The following is a 15,700-nucleotide window of genomic DNA, read 5'->3' as shown; positions in this document are numbered from 1 at the left end:
TCCCAGTCAGGTGCAGAAATACCACCACACAGAGGCCACAGTCACCTCATCTCCATTGAGTCACAAGCACAAAACACCACCTTCTTTGATACTGCAGCCTAAGTCAGACACCCTGCAGGATCACTCAGATGCTAATTATACTCTTAGCTGTGTTTCTCCATAAACAGGACCGGGCCCATGCCAAGATGTTCAGGGGTGTAATATCCATGTCGCTCTGAAGTGGGGTTGCGATACCCTTTGGAGTTTTGTTTATAAGAACACACACACACACACAGACACACGAAAACACGCATGCTCACCCGTCACCTGCAGTAGTTGGAAATTGGTGGTAGCAGCAGATTTATGGTTGGTAGTCTGGCTCACTCCCTGTGTTATTACTGGAGGCCTGCCACGGCTTCCCTATCTGCTCCCATGACCCGTTACATCAGGGCGGCCCGGCAGTGCGCTCCAGCCAGCAATTAGCGTCAAAGCCAACAATGAGTCTTTTAACACATATTTAAGCAAGATCCATCCTGCTTTCCGTTTTATCATTAGATCGGCCTCGACTGCACCAGTGATCAGATTTACGGCTTGTTGAAACCAATGATAGAATTCAGGATTTTTTTTTTTTTTCCATTTGTATCGTGAAACTAAACATAATCACAGTGGAAAAGCAATTGGATTTCATTGTGCACCATCTTAGCAGATCTGTTGCTTTTTTGTGTCTGCATGACATCTACTCACACAATAAAAGTTACACTCGACTCACAGAAAGAATCCTGTGTTTACTTTTCCAAAGACGACTGAAAATATGCCACCAATGAAGAAGGAAATGACTCATAATTTCACAGTAAAAGAGTTGTTAAATCATACATTTTAAAGGGCCTTCATTAACACAAGGTGCTGTCTGTGTGTGAACTTTTCTGTTTCAACCGCTTCCAACGTTTCACTCAAACAAGTGGACAGCACTAAAGACAATAATTTGAAGGAGGAGGAGGAGGAGCGAGAAAATGTGCTCTCCAGTTTTTTCTCTCCCCTTCGCTCTCTCTGACCATAAATCTTCTGACACATGATTATGTCAGTCATACTTTTGTTTTTCCTCTGGTTGAGACATGCACAAGCACCTGAGCGCTGCACAGTAAATTGCAGAGCACAAGGTTGTCTTTATGTGATTCCAGAGATACTGCACGGGGCGCAGAGCTCATTCATGCACTCTCTTAACGGCGTGCTGTTTGAGACTCTGCGATGGAAGCCAGAGATAGCAAGACAATATCCACTCCCCACAAGAGAGATCCACAACTGTTTGGCCCTCACAGGGGGGGCTGTCTATCTGACTTCCCATGGTCTATCTGATTTTACAGGTAAACACAGTAGGTCAAATAGCTTTAAGGTATTGTTAGCTGCATTAAGGTAAGGCTGGATCAGCTCTTTGGGGAGATTTTGAAGGAGCCATTCGAGTGAACATAACAACCCGCTTACCCTGCCTTTGAATGCTTTCTGAAATATGTAATCATGGAACAGTAATGCTTTTGAGAAATGGGCTAATGAGAACTTTCAGTAAGTGTGTTAAAAGCTTTGCCTTTGATGGTGTGTAGAGTTGTATCTTCAAATGATCTGAGCACCCCATATGATACTTTTCCTTGTTTTTGGAGTGGTTTGGAACAGGGCTATGGAGGGCCCTCATACCTGCTCCCTCCTCCCCCTCCTACTGAAGACGTCACCTGAGCTAAGCTTACAGTAATCCTCCGACGTCTCGGGCGTCCTGACACGGGATGTTTTGAACAAAAACACCAAACTCACTACAACCCCATAAGACTCAGAGACGCTTAGGAAATATCACTGATCTTCATCCAGTGTCATGACAGTCAGCCAGCCAGATTCTAAGCTCAACAGCCGTTACCTGCCCTTACAGAGCTTGCATCTTCTCTTCTTGATTTGATTGTTTCTTGTTGGTTTAACAAGACAGCATGTTAATTAAAAACTACGATCTCGTGCTCACTCATGAGCAGCAACGTCCAGTAAAAGTTGGACTGATTACCCAACATCAGCATCAAGTGCGACATATAACATACATGTCTGCAGAATTTTTTAAACAATAGTAATGGCATAACATTGCAATAACAATCTATTACCATCTCTGTTATATTGCCGCTGATCTCGTCCTCTGCTCAGAGGGTAAGGAGCTCCTCGACGTCATTGTTTTCCTAATTTACAGACATTTATGGCTCATGTGTTGTTCATCACTGTTCATCTTCGAGTTAGCTGCGAACTGCTATCGGCTGCTTTTTAAATCTCCAACACTGGGTTGTATGCACTACATGCCGTCAAACGTCACACCTGTCCCACCATTAATCCTGTTCTGCTTGCTGTTCCTTTTACATAGACACCCCTGTTACTACCATTTACTGGCTCAAAGTTGAGACAGCTATTTTTCCCATCCTGTAATTGTACCCGTTATCCTGACTGCCTCGGCAGCTTTACAGCATGATATACCCGCCTTGAACAGGGAGTGTAAAAGTAGTTAGACACTGCTAATGCTGCTGGAGCACGAGCGTACATATCTTTCCCCAAAGGAGAAGGAAAATCAGATTTTCAAAAAGAAGAAGGGAAAGAAAGCAAACTGACAAAAAATAAATAAAAAATTAAAGGGTGAGAGAGACATGGATCAAGAGAGGAAGAGCCAGGGGCCCACAGTGACTACTTATGCACATGACCCAATATTTAGTGTTACGCCTCTGCTCGTGAAGCTTCCTTCTTCAACTTACAGAGACGCAACCTTTAAACAAGAATCAAGGCAATACTAAAATGAAACTGGAAACATAGCCAAGTATATTAGCCAATAAATTAATAAAGAAAAGGTGCACAAACAAGTAAACATTCTCCGTGCATTTCCCTGATGGTGTCATAGCCTCCAAGGCTCCCGTCTCTTGGCTGAACAGTTCAGAGGCAATGAATTCTCTCCTCTAGCATCTTGTAACCTGTCCGGACACGCTCCTAAATGTATCATTGCAGAAAGCTATGAAACAATTTGAGCTGATGCTGCCAGTTTAAATAACTAAACCATGTGGTCAGAGCTATTATATCATTAATCTTCTCCCTTTCTCCACTCATGCTTTGCCAAGAGATGGAAACACCCTCACCTTCAACCCTGAAAGAGGTAAAGAGATACCTGAAAGTACTTCTTTTGATATGTATCCCACCATGCTGGTGACAAAAGTGTTTTTGAAGTGAGTGCCACAGAGCTTCTCGATCATGTTATTTTTATTCCCCATAGATAAGACTTTGCACACATTTTGCTGTAAAAACACAAAAAATATGATCTGCACAGTTACAGTTTATGTGCATGGGTCACAAAGTGGTTAATTGTGTACACAGATGCCTTGAACTCTAATAACCACTTGTATGAAGTTTGGCTCCCTGTAAATAATAGCCAGTGTTGGCTGTAAACAAGGTAAAGGCCTCTGTGGATATGTCTGACAGGTGGTATCTCAGGTCATTCTGTTCGTTCCTCTAAACATACTTTTCCATTCGTCACTTACACCCTTACAATACATGCACAATGATACCTTAGGAAAAAAAATGAATTGAAACGAGTAGGTAATGTGCACCGAATGACCTCGGAGTCATGGAGGTCATTCGGTGACAGTGCTAGATGAGGCTGTGACAGTGCTAGATGATCCTACAGTTCAGCACGGGGTCACTGGTTTGTCTGTAGGGCAGGGGAACACAGCTGGATACTCTGCTCTGAGGTCAGCTTCAGTGATGGTAATGAGACAAAGAATGGGACAAAAGGGAAATGGGATAAAGAGAGCGATGGAGGGGAGAGAATCCCACTTTCACTCGCCTTTTAATGATTTTACACAGGCTTTATACCTACAGTATGTTGATTTATGGTTATTGTGACGTTCTATTGCTGTTGTTGTCTTTACAATTCTGAGCACAGGCAACAATTTTTTTTTCCTTTGGCTGGCAATCCATTAGTGAGTGTCTCCTCTTGGCCTAGTTAAATCCAGAATGAAAGCCTGATGGGTTGTGACTCCTGATACTGTGCCAGACAGTGACAAACACCCTAAAGGCTTTCTGGCAGGAAGTCTTTAGATTCTTTGCTCTTTTGCAGCCAGAGAAATGACCCTGCCTGCCATGCACTGACAGAGAAACAGAAGTGTACTTGCCTACTGTTGCCACAATGAGAATTGAAGTATAAATATGATCCGAACAATGAGCTGATGTCACCTTCGACTCCTAAAGAAGGAACAAAAGCAGTCCAAGCATTGTCATTTGGCACCGATACTGGAGCGATCACTTCCATCATAAATCACCAGTGTTCAAAAGGATAGGTGTACGGTGACAGGACAAGTTGGACGAACAAAGTCGTGTCTACTGTGACAGAAACTCATATGAAGTGGAAGCGGTTCCTCGTAATACGGAGCTGATGGTTTCTGCTGAGAGGACGCCCGCAGAGCAGAGTGAGAGAATGAGGATGCATTACAATTAAAGGGCCTTCTTTGAAAACTGTGTCAAATGAGTTTTTCTCATCTCAAGGCAGAAAAGGAAATGTACACAATGGTAACTATTGGAAATTATTATTTTCACTTTTTTTGTAATCTTAAAGGGACAGCTCAAAATGAAACAAACATGTTTTTCTACTTACCTGTAAAGCGACTTGTCAATCTAGGTTGCTTTGTTGTAAGTTGCTGAGTGCTGGAGGTATTGGCTGTAGAGATGTCTGCCTTCTCTCAATATAATGGAACTAAAAGGCAGTCGGCTTGTGGTGCTGAAAGTGCCAATAAAAAAATACATTCTGTGCAGCGATGCTTTGAGCAACACACAAACTGAGTGCCATCTATTATATCAGAGAGAAGGCAGACATTTCTACGGCTGATACCTCCAATGCTCTACACCAAAACAATTTTGATTTTTAAATAGCACAGCAAGTAAGAGGAAAATATGTGTTTTTGTTTTTTGGGATGAACTGTCCCTTTAAGATAAGTCTCTCATATATGTATTATGTTGCTTATCAGCAATAAATTATTAATGTGTGATGATCATTTAGACCACCAGTTTTATTATTTTAGGATGTAGGCCTATAATGATACATGACTGTTGATCCTAATTGCAGGATTGCCAAATGCATCTAACAAAGGGACTTATTATATTGTAAGAGGATTTTCATTTTTCCCAAATAATTAATTTTATCTTAAACTTGACTAGAAACTTGACTAGAAAGTTTTATTGGCAACCTGGGGCACACATATGGTCACCTTATATGTTTATAAATGGCAAACTGGAAGCAAACAACTTAATTTTTAAACTTCCAGCAGATATGGAGCAACATTTATTTGGAGTCCTGTTTCTGGCCACCGTGTGAATGTAATTCTAATGTTTCACTCCTTTTAGCTTTGTTTTGTATCCACCAACACCTGATGGAAATATCTAGCTATTTAGCTATTTATTTCCTGACTTTGTCTGCTGTTTGGTGCCGAGCAGGTAGTGTACTGTGGATTTTTACTGAGGCTGTAAAAACAAAACACTAAGCTGAAAGATGCTTAAAGCTCTGCAGAGTTGAGCCAAGGGTAACTGCAGAATTGGCGACAATCTTCTGTGAGTTTATCATTTATGAGCTTATCATCTATGAGCAATGCCTTTAACATACAATTAGTCATGTGTTCCATTGATAATTGGCTGTAAAAAATATTGATTATAGACTAAACAAAGGACTACTGATGTCCATGCTGACAACAACCTAATTGGCAATTCATATGAGATGAAGCTTAAAATGAGATAGTGGGAACGTCCTGTAACAGGTGGAAGCTTGCTGCAGGTGGCAGGCCTTCAAAGGCAGCACTGAGAGACATGTTAAGACATCAAACAACTGTGCTGCAGCATAAAGAGAAAGCTACATTCAGTCATTGTAAAATCATGAGCACCTACAGGGTCAGTGAGGTGTGGGAGATGAGCAGTATCATCATTATCGTGTCTCAGTTTTAAATAGAAAAAAAGTAACATCAAGGAGAATTATAACTTTTAAAGCTTATGAGCAACCTGGGGGCACAAACAACTCTGACTCATTTATTTAACAAGGTACCAAAGGAAAAGAAGAATGGTCTAATGTATTATGAGAGATAATGCAAAGTAACAGTCGCCCCCTACAGCCTGGGACCAGTATCAAAAAGAGTCTCTGCTGTTCCTGATGAGCGTAACATTGGATCACAACATTCTGTTTTCTCATCAAGTTCGGCACTACATCTCTGAGAAGAAATAAAAAGGAAAACAGAGTGAGAATGTGACAGGTTTGTCAGTGCTCTAATGACAGGTTTATCTTGAGGAGAGACAGAGACAAACATTACCTCAGAGCTGCCTCCTCCAGTTGCTGCTGCAGACTTGCTGCACAGCCCAAAGACAGCGTCAGTTCACCGAGTCTGTTCTGATCTGTCCTGGGGGAAATTCCTTTCTACTACTGTCCCTCTCCGCAGCAGACTGTAGTTGTCAGTGTTGGGTCATATGATGATATATTTGTGTGTTTCGACAATGGAAAAATTCCACCATCGTGAACACATGCATGAGCAGCAAGGCTGAAAGCTCCAACTGGAGACATGTGCGGGATGAAGATGGGCAGAACACAAAGCTCAGGTGAAATCTACTTGGTGGACTAATAAACCCAAATTGTCATTCAAATTTAAAAAAGGACTGTGCCAAAAGGTTCTGGATTCACTCTCTCTTTTGCACCATAACACATTTAAAAGGACTGATAACACCTTAAAGATGTAGTAGGTCATTTTTATTAAAAAATAACTGTTGTCATCTTTGCTGAAACTGTCACTATATACACACAGCACTAAACAGACAAAGAAAAAACATATTCCCCTGTATACTCTGTTCTTGCAGTGCTCCTAATGGCCTTACCACATATAAACCAGCCAAGGACTCTCTAATGCACCTGTCAATCACGTCAATAAAAACTCACAAACTGCGGTCAAACTATTAAACTTAGCAGCGCTGAACCAACATGCTCTCAATTCCAACTTGTCAAAAACTTGAAACGCTTGATCAGTGGCCTGTATGACGTGCTATGTATCCCTCCTGTGTCAGCTTTGGACATTAAGAATGGCGAGTCAATGTACACTTGTTATGTGCAACGTGTTGTTTCAAAATAAACTGTTTTCACAAGAAATGCACAACTTCTGCTTGTTCACTTCCCTTGGTTTAGGCAAAAAAAAGAAAGTGTGGTTTAGACACTAACATCACGATTTGGCTTAAAAAAGTACACTTAAAAGCACACTAACAAACACATCGCTACATCTGCCAGTTTGACTGGACCTGCTTCCAAGCTGTTTTGTTTGTGACTTTAAACCACAGATGCTGAGGTGGTGCTAAAATTCTGGGTGCAGCAGGAGCCAAGCCTCAATTTGTTGTTGAAGAGGTGCAGCAATACTAAGTTAAAATGTAACATAAACAAGTCATCATGCCTGATGAGATTAAATAATTATTTCACAAATTTTCTGTTATACACGTCCACATGGATAAAAAGTAACCACTTTTGAAAAATCTGCGTCTTACGGGATGTTTTAACAAATCTCAACTCGCTTAGAACTCAGTTTACGTGTGGACGAGATGCAAAAAGTAAAGGAAAATATCTGTTTACAAAAAACCCTATACCTATAGACATATATAAGAAAACAGTATCAGATCATTTATATTGCCAGAACACATTTCACATTTGCTGTTCAACCAGCCATTTTACTGCGACACGCCTAATGCACAACAACTCTTAGATGTGCCCGACAAAGTTGGACCAAAGTGAAACAAACGAAATAACCTTTTGCTAGTAACTGGTTAGATGTACTGTACAATGTAAGAGAGACACGGTTCCTCCTTTCACAAGCTGCCTCAAAGCCAGTCAGGCAGGTTTTCTGTAATTACATGAAAAATGGATTTGGTCCCTCCGGGGTTTTGGCCACATCAGAGACAGAAGAAGTGTCTTTGCATGCTTATATACTGTGTGTGTGTGTGTGTGTGTGTGTGTGTGTGTGTGTGTGTGTACATACAGAAGAAACAGTCAGGGGGTGGTATGTATGAGGGGGCCTTCTCTCATTTCGTTACCTGTCTGTTTGATACCAACACTGTGAAGCTCTTAACAAGTTAAATCTGACATAGCAATCAAACTGACTGTCAGCCTTCCTTTGATATAAAGTACACAAAAGAGTCAGTAAAGTTTACAAACCATCATCAGTCAAATCTCAATTAACAGATCTGTCAACATCCCGAATAAGACCAGTTGAATGGATGCAGTCTGTCTCAAAACAGTGTAAAACTCCAAATGCCACTGGCAACAAGCATCCCTGTGGTTTATTCTCAAAGTCTTTCATGATTTGTGTTAAATTGTGCGAGATTCCTCCCTAAATCCTGGTGATCAATCAAAACCTTTCGAAAGCAAGCCTTGGGCAACATATTCAGGAAAAACCCTGCAGTTTCAGAGCTGTGGAGGAGATGATGAAGAAGGTGAGTATTCACCCTCCTCTCCAGTGGGGGATTTATGATTTATCTGAGTTGTGTCAACAAAAATCAGTATTTTGTTCTGCACAAGAAACAAGCTAATTGCAATTCACAATATCAGCTAACTAGGCTACAGCCCAAACAGATGCTGTCTGTGGTTTGATAGATTTGGGTGAGAGCAGAATCTGTCTGGAGCTGCAAGGCCTGCCAGATGCTCCTGTATCAACACCTCTTTTATCACCTGAAGAGAGTCATCATGCCTACTATGACAGTAATTCCATCTGAGAGGGCCACACTGACAGAGGCACTGTATCATCCCAGCATGGATGAGTGGGATTGACTGAGTGCGCACATTTACATTTGGTAACATGCTTTCTGAGAATTCTCCCGGGTAGTGAGCACTGTCGGCCAATGTTTGGACTTCCTGAATTTATGCATTCAATAAAAAGAAGAGCAGCACATTCCACCAGAGTTCTGTGCCAACCTGCATAACTGTATTTGCACATTGAAGCTTCTTTTCATGTGTTGGAGAACAGTAATAAAGGGGCTGCCACGATGGCAGGTTAATCCTCCTACATTAACACCCAAGAACACAATGGTTTAACATCAAAACTCATTGCATGCTGCTGCTAAAAGCAAAGGAAACAGTCAACACGCTGCCTGATGACTTTTCGGCTTAGGTAAACACAGCGACTGACGGTAGGAAAAACTCATGTTGTTTTACACTTCTCTGATTGTACAAACAGTCCCGAAATTTGTCTCATGATATAATTAACTGATCAAGTGGCAACAGTCAACTGGCATATAGTGTGGGGAACGTGCCAAAATGCAGCCATGTGCTTTAAATAACCCCAGGTGTTTAGGTAAGCTGACTTGTACTCTTTTTTATGGGAAGGATAAATGCTCCTGCACACTGTGGGAGACTAAAGACGGATTTGGCAGCTACTCATGACATTTAAAACTGCTAATTAAAATGTAGTAAACACGTTTGTTTGTTTATCAATGTCTATCGTCTTCTCACTCTCATGAAAACAGCAGATTTTGCAAGTTTGTTTAAGGCATACCTGTTGTCACGTCATAACGTTACCGCATGTAGTGGTTCCTGCCTGTTCTTGTGTGCTGGAACATCTTGATTTTGAAAGGGTCCATGGTTTGAATAAAGAAATGCTTCAAGCCTAGAAAAAGGACAGGCATATTTGCAGTGAGTTAAAGTATAGCTAAGTTTAGTAAATTAAACAGAAAACACCTTGCCACGCTTGGCTAATCAAATTAAAAATTTGTCCTAAGCAATCATGCTACAAAACAACAGGCTAACTGGATTCCACCACCTTTATTTTATTTTAGGAATTCCAAGGCTAAATGTAACATTTTTTTAAATTTTTTTAAATTTTTTAAATTTTTTTTATTTAAAGAGTATGAACAATAGCCATTGGAACTGACAATTTTCATCCAGGTGCAGATTTTTATGCAAGGCCCCAAGCTAGTAAATATCTTTGCTTAAATCAGGTTTTTCTCATGCACTGCTCATACCAATGAAAGGTAATGCAACCACAGTTCACAAAAATCATCATGAACCAGTAATTTGTCCATGTAATTGGGAAGGCTGTGATCACTTGATCAAAGTGCCGAAGGAAGAACAGACAGAAGTAGTATTAAGACCAAAAGTTTGTCGAACAGGACAGGTTGGGGTAGTGGATGGGTCAAACAACACAGGTCTTTCTCAAAGTAACAGGTGTTCATGCCCCATGTGAAACTTTGAGTTTTTTTATTATACATTGTAACCATGTTTCTTTTCTGAGACCAAACATAAATAACTTTACTGTCTTAAACCCAACCTACATAACTTGCCTAAACTGAACCTACAGGACTTCAAAAAGCCCAACCATGTTTCCTTTCCAAGAACCTAACCTATGTAACTTTATTTCTCTAAACCTGGCCAGCCCCTTCTCTGTCTGAAGCCATCAAACACCGCTGCTTTTGCAGTGCTTTCATTGTAAGATCCTGACATCAAAAGCGACTTTGCCCGTCTGTATGATACACTGTGGGACAGCATTAGCTTCGAACCGTTTGTGGTATTATTATGCGCCACTGGACAACCAGATGGCACCTTTCACTGCAGCAAGATATATGGACAGTACGTGTAAGTTGATAACACAGCATCAGGTTGAAATACTGCCAGTAAAGACATATTATAAGGAGCATGAAGGCCCCCTCCCACTCCTATGGCTGGATGGTGGATGGGTCGAGCAAACCCTGGACTTTCATGTGGGAGTCTGGTGTTCCCTTCCTGTAAGAATGAGATGGCTTTTTTTACACCTCACCGTTTGCCTCTTTTGCCTAAACATAACGTTGCTATGCCCTTGTTGCCTAATCCTAACCATCCCTGCAGCATGTGCTTTTGTTGTCATCCGGGCATTTGGTTGACATGTGCTTTTGTTGCGTAAACATAACCACATGCAGCATAATCCCACCATGTGTTTGTGATGACATCACAGTAGGCATCTCAGAGCAGCAGCTACAGGGGGAAATCTAAAGCATAATATGTATACATAGAAGTCCAGTTTAAAGCAGCAATATCTTACAACTTAGGAGAATGTGTTATAACATTACAACACCCAGCCATGTTTCCTTTTCAACTTACTTAATTTACTTAACCTAAGAAAATGTACATTATGTAACGTCATTCATGGGGCTCTGTTTCATTAGATATCATACAAACTGTTGTATGAGGACATGTTGCTGAGATATGTGGATCTTATCTCTCAAATCACATTATGTTCCAACTTCATATCCAAGCATACTATTTTTGGATTCTGGGTGTGTTTTTTGATAGACTGACTGTATTTTTGGGAATGCCAATAACAAATCCCTCTCCACGTTTTCTTTTGAGTCCAACATGCCACAGCACAGTCCACAACTGTATGACGATTGCACCCTGAAGAGGAAAAATGCCTTTTGGAATAACAAACACTTGAAGCCAGCTCATTACTTGGGTGACATTGTTTCTTCCAAGGCAAGCCTCAACTCTTCATCATTATACAACTCTGCCCATTGCTCACCCACCGAAAATTTATTACCCTCACTCAAATCCACTTAGAGTAGACAGCATGCATTCCGTAGCTGGATGGCTGTGAGCGCCGAGCAGTTTGTGAGGAATGCCTTACACCAGCTGATGAGATGTCAGGTATGAAGCCACACCTCCAACAGTTTTGACCACAAATAGATAACTGCAGATTAATTAGTGCATTCAAGGACACAAAACAAGGCATGTTTATGTGAAGCATACTGCGAATGAGATTGGAGTCGACAGCTAGGCTTGCAAATTTGTCTGTAGGGACTTGGACGTAGCAGTGCTTTGACCTAAATGCTAACATCATGCAAAAGTGCTCACAATGACAATAGGTGGGTTTCCTTTAACCCTCAAACTGCGGAAATTGAAATTGTGAATATTAAATAAGCCTTAGGGAAACATGCCAATAAAAAAATAAACACCCACTTATCACAAAAAAAACGTTTTTAAGCTCACATGAGGTGGTATTTCAGGCAATTTGAAAAGAAAAAAACTGCAATGGAAACACTTTTTTCATTTTTATAAGTCACATGATGCCATGGCTATGCGCTTGTCAGTAGGAACTGGCTCCCTTGGGCATGATGCAGCAGGCGCTTCAAGAGCATCACATAACTTCAAAAGTTGAGCGTATCCTCACATACAATAGGTTCACCTCTCTATTATCACTCACATAACACACCTACAATGTCTTTGATTGGAAATAATGATGGTTTATGCAGTGGCTGCAATAGAAATAAACCTGCTAATGTTTGTGGTTCATACTTGTATTTTGGGTTTCTTATAGAACATGTTTCCATGCTTTAATAGTAAAAAAACAAAAAAACCCACTAAATTTTCCTCATGCTGACTGTGCTGGAACACCTGTGTTCACCCTCTATTTGAAACACTTCATTTTAGCACCTGTCTCTTTAAGCCCCCCTGCAGAAAATGCCCAGTGTGCTCTGAGAGGTCACCGTAACAGAGTCTTCCAAATCTCTGATCTCTGCACTGTCATTGCAGCTGTGGAATGACTGTTAATAGTTAATAATAATAGTTAAGAATAGTGACACTTTCTACCATGAAAATGAGCTTCTAAACTGAATCAAAACTGTGAAGAAATTGACAATATCAGCAATCAAGATTACATATTTCTCTGATATTAACATGTAGCAATGTGCATCAGTGCATTTTACAAATGACTGTGTGAAGCGTCACCTTCTCCTGTTAAAAATATCTAAAATATCTATCAAACAGTTGTCAAGACGTTTCCCCACAAATGTCAACAACATTGGGGCACAAAAGGGAAACTCAGGGGATCACCAAAATTGTAAGTGCTTCATCCTCTGGGGACCGTTTCTTGATGGACAAAATCTAATGAAAATTCATCCAGTTGAAATTTTTCAGTGTGAACCAGAGTAGTGGGCAGTATGACAGAACAGCCATGACTTAAAACAACAATATCTACAACAACATATTTTAACATTGTAACCTTTAGAGCCATTGCCATTTCTGCTCTAGAATCACTCTTATTTCAATTTCCATACTAATCCAGTTGTCTTCAGGAGCTTTCATTGTTTGCATAACTGATCTGATGTGGAGGGAACGTGACTGGGTGTGGACTGGGGAACACACTTGCCTCAGGACCCCGGGGCATCTAATCTACACAAAGTACAGAAGAGAGAGAAACACAGCTGCCTTGCCGTTTTCTGTAGACCTCTGTGTTCTGTGTTTGCTACATTTAACTGTCTTTGAAGTTTTGATTGGGGTCTGTAGGATAAATCACAACAAATCCAGTTGTTTCAGACCACAAAGATCTGCATTCTCATTGTGCATCTTTGAAATCATTTTGAGTCATCAGCTCCTGTGGGAACAAGTCTGAAGATAACCCATTCAGGAAGCCCATATTAGAGTCAATGAGGCAGAGGAGAGCGAAAACACTGAAAACACAGCCCTGCAGGTAAAAATACTCGTGTAAGGAGGAAGCTCGAAACTGGTTGAATAGACTGCCGTGCAAAAAGGGAAAAGGCCACGTCATTAAATGTAAACAGAACAGGAAGAAAATGCACACGCATGATTTTTTGAATATTGCACCTGGAAGACAACTTAGTCACCAGGTTAAAAGGTTTAAGATGATTTCCTCATCCAGATCAAACAGAACCTCCAGTGTCAGGGATGATACAGCCCGCTAAACTGAATTCATCTCACACACAACAAAGTCACCTAATTTGAATAGAGAGGACTAACATAACATGATAAACAAAATGTGAGCTGAGCTGCAACTTCAAAGCCTGACAAAGATTAACAAACAGTAGATAGTCACAGTTGTGTTCAGGTTGTGACTCTCAGGAACCTTTCTGGGCCACCCAACTGTTGTGATTCATGAAAAGAAATGTCATCAAGGTAGATAAGCAGCCAGCCAAAGTAAATAAGACTGCATCATTTCATTTTCTAGGCTTTTTATGTTAAAAAAACAAACAAACAAACAAAAAAAACTACACATGGATCTGGGCTGTAACTCACTCACAAACTCACGATGCCTTTCTTTCACATTGAGGAGGCTGCTGATTCTATACTTTGTCCCCATCCAAAAGCAAAGACATTTAAAATTATTTTTTTTTCTGTCTTGCTGAGAGTTAGATGAGAAGATTGTAAGAAGCCACTTTAATGTTTGAATAATGAATATGAAGCTACAGCCAGCAGCCAGTTAACTTAGCTTCGCACAAAAACTGTAAACAGGGGGAAACAGGTAGCCTGGCACCAAAAGTAACAAAATCTACCCAAGGGCACATCTAAAGTTCACCAATTAACATGTTTTATCTTATTTGTTTAATTAATTAATACAAAAACATGTACAAATGACATGCTGTGGTTTAACAGAGGGGCTTTGAACTGTAGTATTTCTTGGCAGGCACAGTTATTTCCAGTCAATCTTCAATGGTTGATTATCAGTCCATAATACCTGTCCACATGATGCCTCATTTCCACACTTCCGATTCATTCGTTGTCATAAAGGGACATGCAATGCATTCTGCTGATGCTGCATTGCATTTTGGGAAACAGGGTGTTACTTTGGCTACTCCTCATTTGCAAGTTGAAGTTGCAAATGAAGACATATTCGGGAACTTCATAGTTTATTCCTCGCTTCAAATGTTCTAAAAAACACATTTTGTTTAACTGTTTTTGTAGCAAGCCTCCAAACAAGTCACCATGTAGGTCTGGTTTGAAATCCTGTAGCAGAAAATCCACAAATGTCAGACATCCATTGCTGGGAAGGGGCATTAACCCTTATGTCCAAAAAATGTTTCTGTGAACACTTACCATACAAGACTCCGTGAAGTGATTACTTCAGGTCATGTCAAGGGCAAGAAGAGCAGCTCCCAGGTTTGGACCCATATGCAGACAACAAAAAAGCAGCCGGATGAATTTAACGATTTTTTTAAAAAAGCTCACAGTCCCAAAGGCGGGTAGGTGAAAGCAGACAGGCAAAGGAAAGCAAGTAACAGAACTGAAAATTGGGCAAATGGAGACGCTAATTAAGGGAGTGGGAACAGGAGAGTAGACTGCAGGGCTAGTGAAGGTCAGGTGAAACTAATCAGGGCGGGGCAGACAATTAAAACTGGTGGGAAAATAGAAGGGCAGGAAGTGAAGTGATCTGAAACAAGAGATGTGACATACAAATAAAACAGGAAACACAAAATATGACTGAATCATAGAATTAAACAATGGAAAAAACATGACTTCAGGAAGAGATCAGGGCAGATCATGACAGGCCAAGAAATATTTCATCTACCTCTCAACGCAGAGAACGCATCTTCCAAAATGTTGCACTATTCCTTCAATTGCCGTTCAAATATGCACCACATGCATGAAATGAGTGTTCCAACAGCATTTTTTTTTAACTTTTTGCCACCACCTTACTTTAATTTTTAATTATTATTATTATTGTGTTTTTTGCCTTTATTAGGAAAGCTTCAAAGTAAAAGAATGACATGCAGCAAAGGGCAGCAGATTGGAAAGGTTGTGGCAAGGACATAGTCTTTGTATGTGGGATACCTACCTGGTGAACTGGGCACCCCCTTCACCACCTAACTTTTAATTTAGAAAAACAAAACCTGGTGAAGACTGAAGACTACAGCAAAACGGTGCATAGTGTTTTGAGATTGGACGTCCCCCTGGAGG

General features: G+C 40.6%; 1 long non-coding RNA gene across 1 annotated transcript in view; it reads right to left on the bottom strand.

Annotated features, from left to right (window-relative positions):
* The window catches only part of LOC148188700 (uncharacterized), a 23,579-nt gene extending 7,879 nt beyond the window's left edge, over positions 1-15,700 (bottom strand). The window contains exons 1-2 of the long non-coding RNA XR_015777461.1: positions 14,840-15,700; positions 9,537-9,647 (exon numbers count right to left, since the gene is read on the bottom strand). This is a non-coding gene — a long non-coding RNA (uncharacterized LOC148188700). The remainder of the gene's footprint in view (positions 1-9,536; positions 9,648-14,839) is intronic.

Source organism: Plectropomus leopardus, chromosome 9 (assembly GCF_026936395.1).
Source record: "Plectropomus leopardus strain MGB_pleo_1.0 chromosome 9, ASM2693639v1, whole genome shotgun sequence".
Classification (NCBI taxonomy): Eukaryota; Metazoa; Chordata; class Actinopteri; order Perciformes; family Serranidae; genus Plectropomus; species Plectropomus leopardus.
The sequence above is the reverse complement of the archived record's forward strand: the minus strand, read 5'-3'. Positions and strand labels throughout refer to the sequence as shown.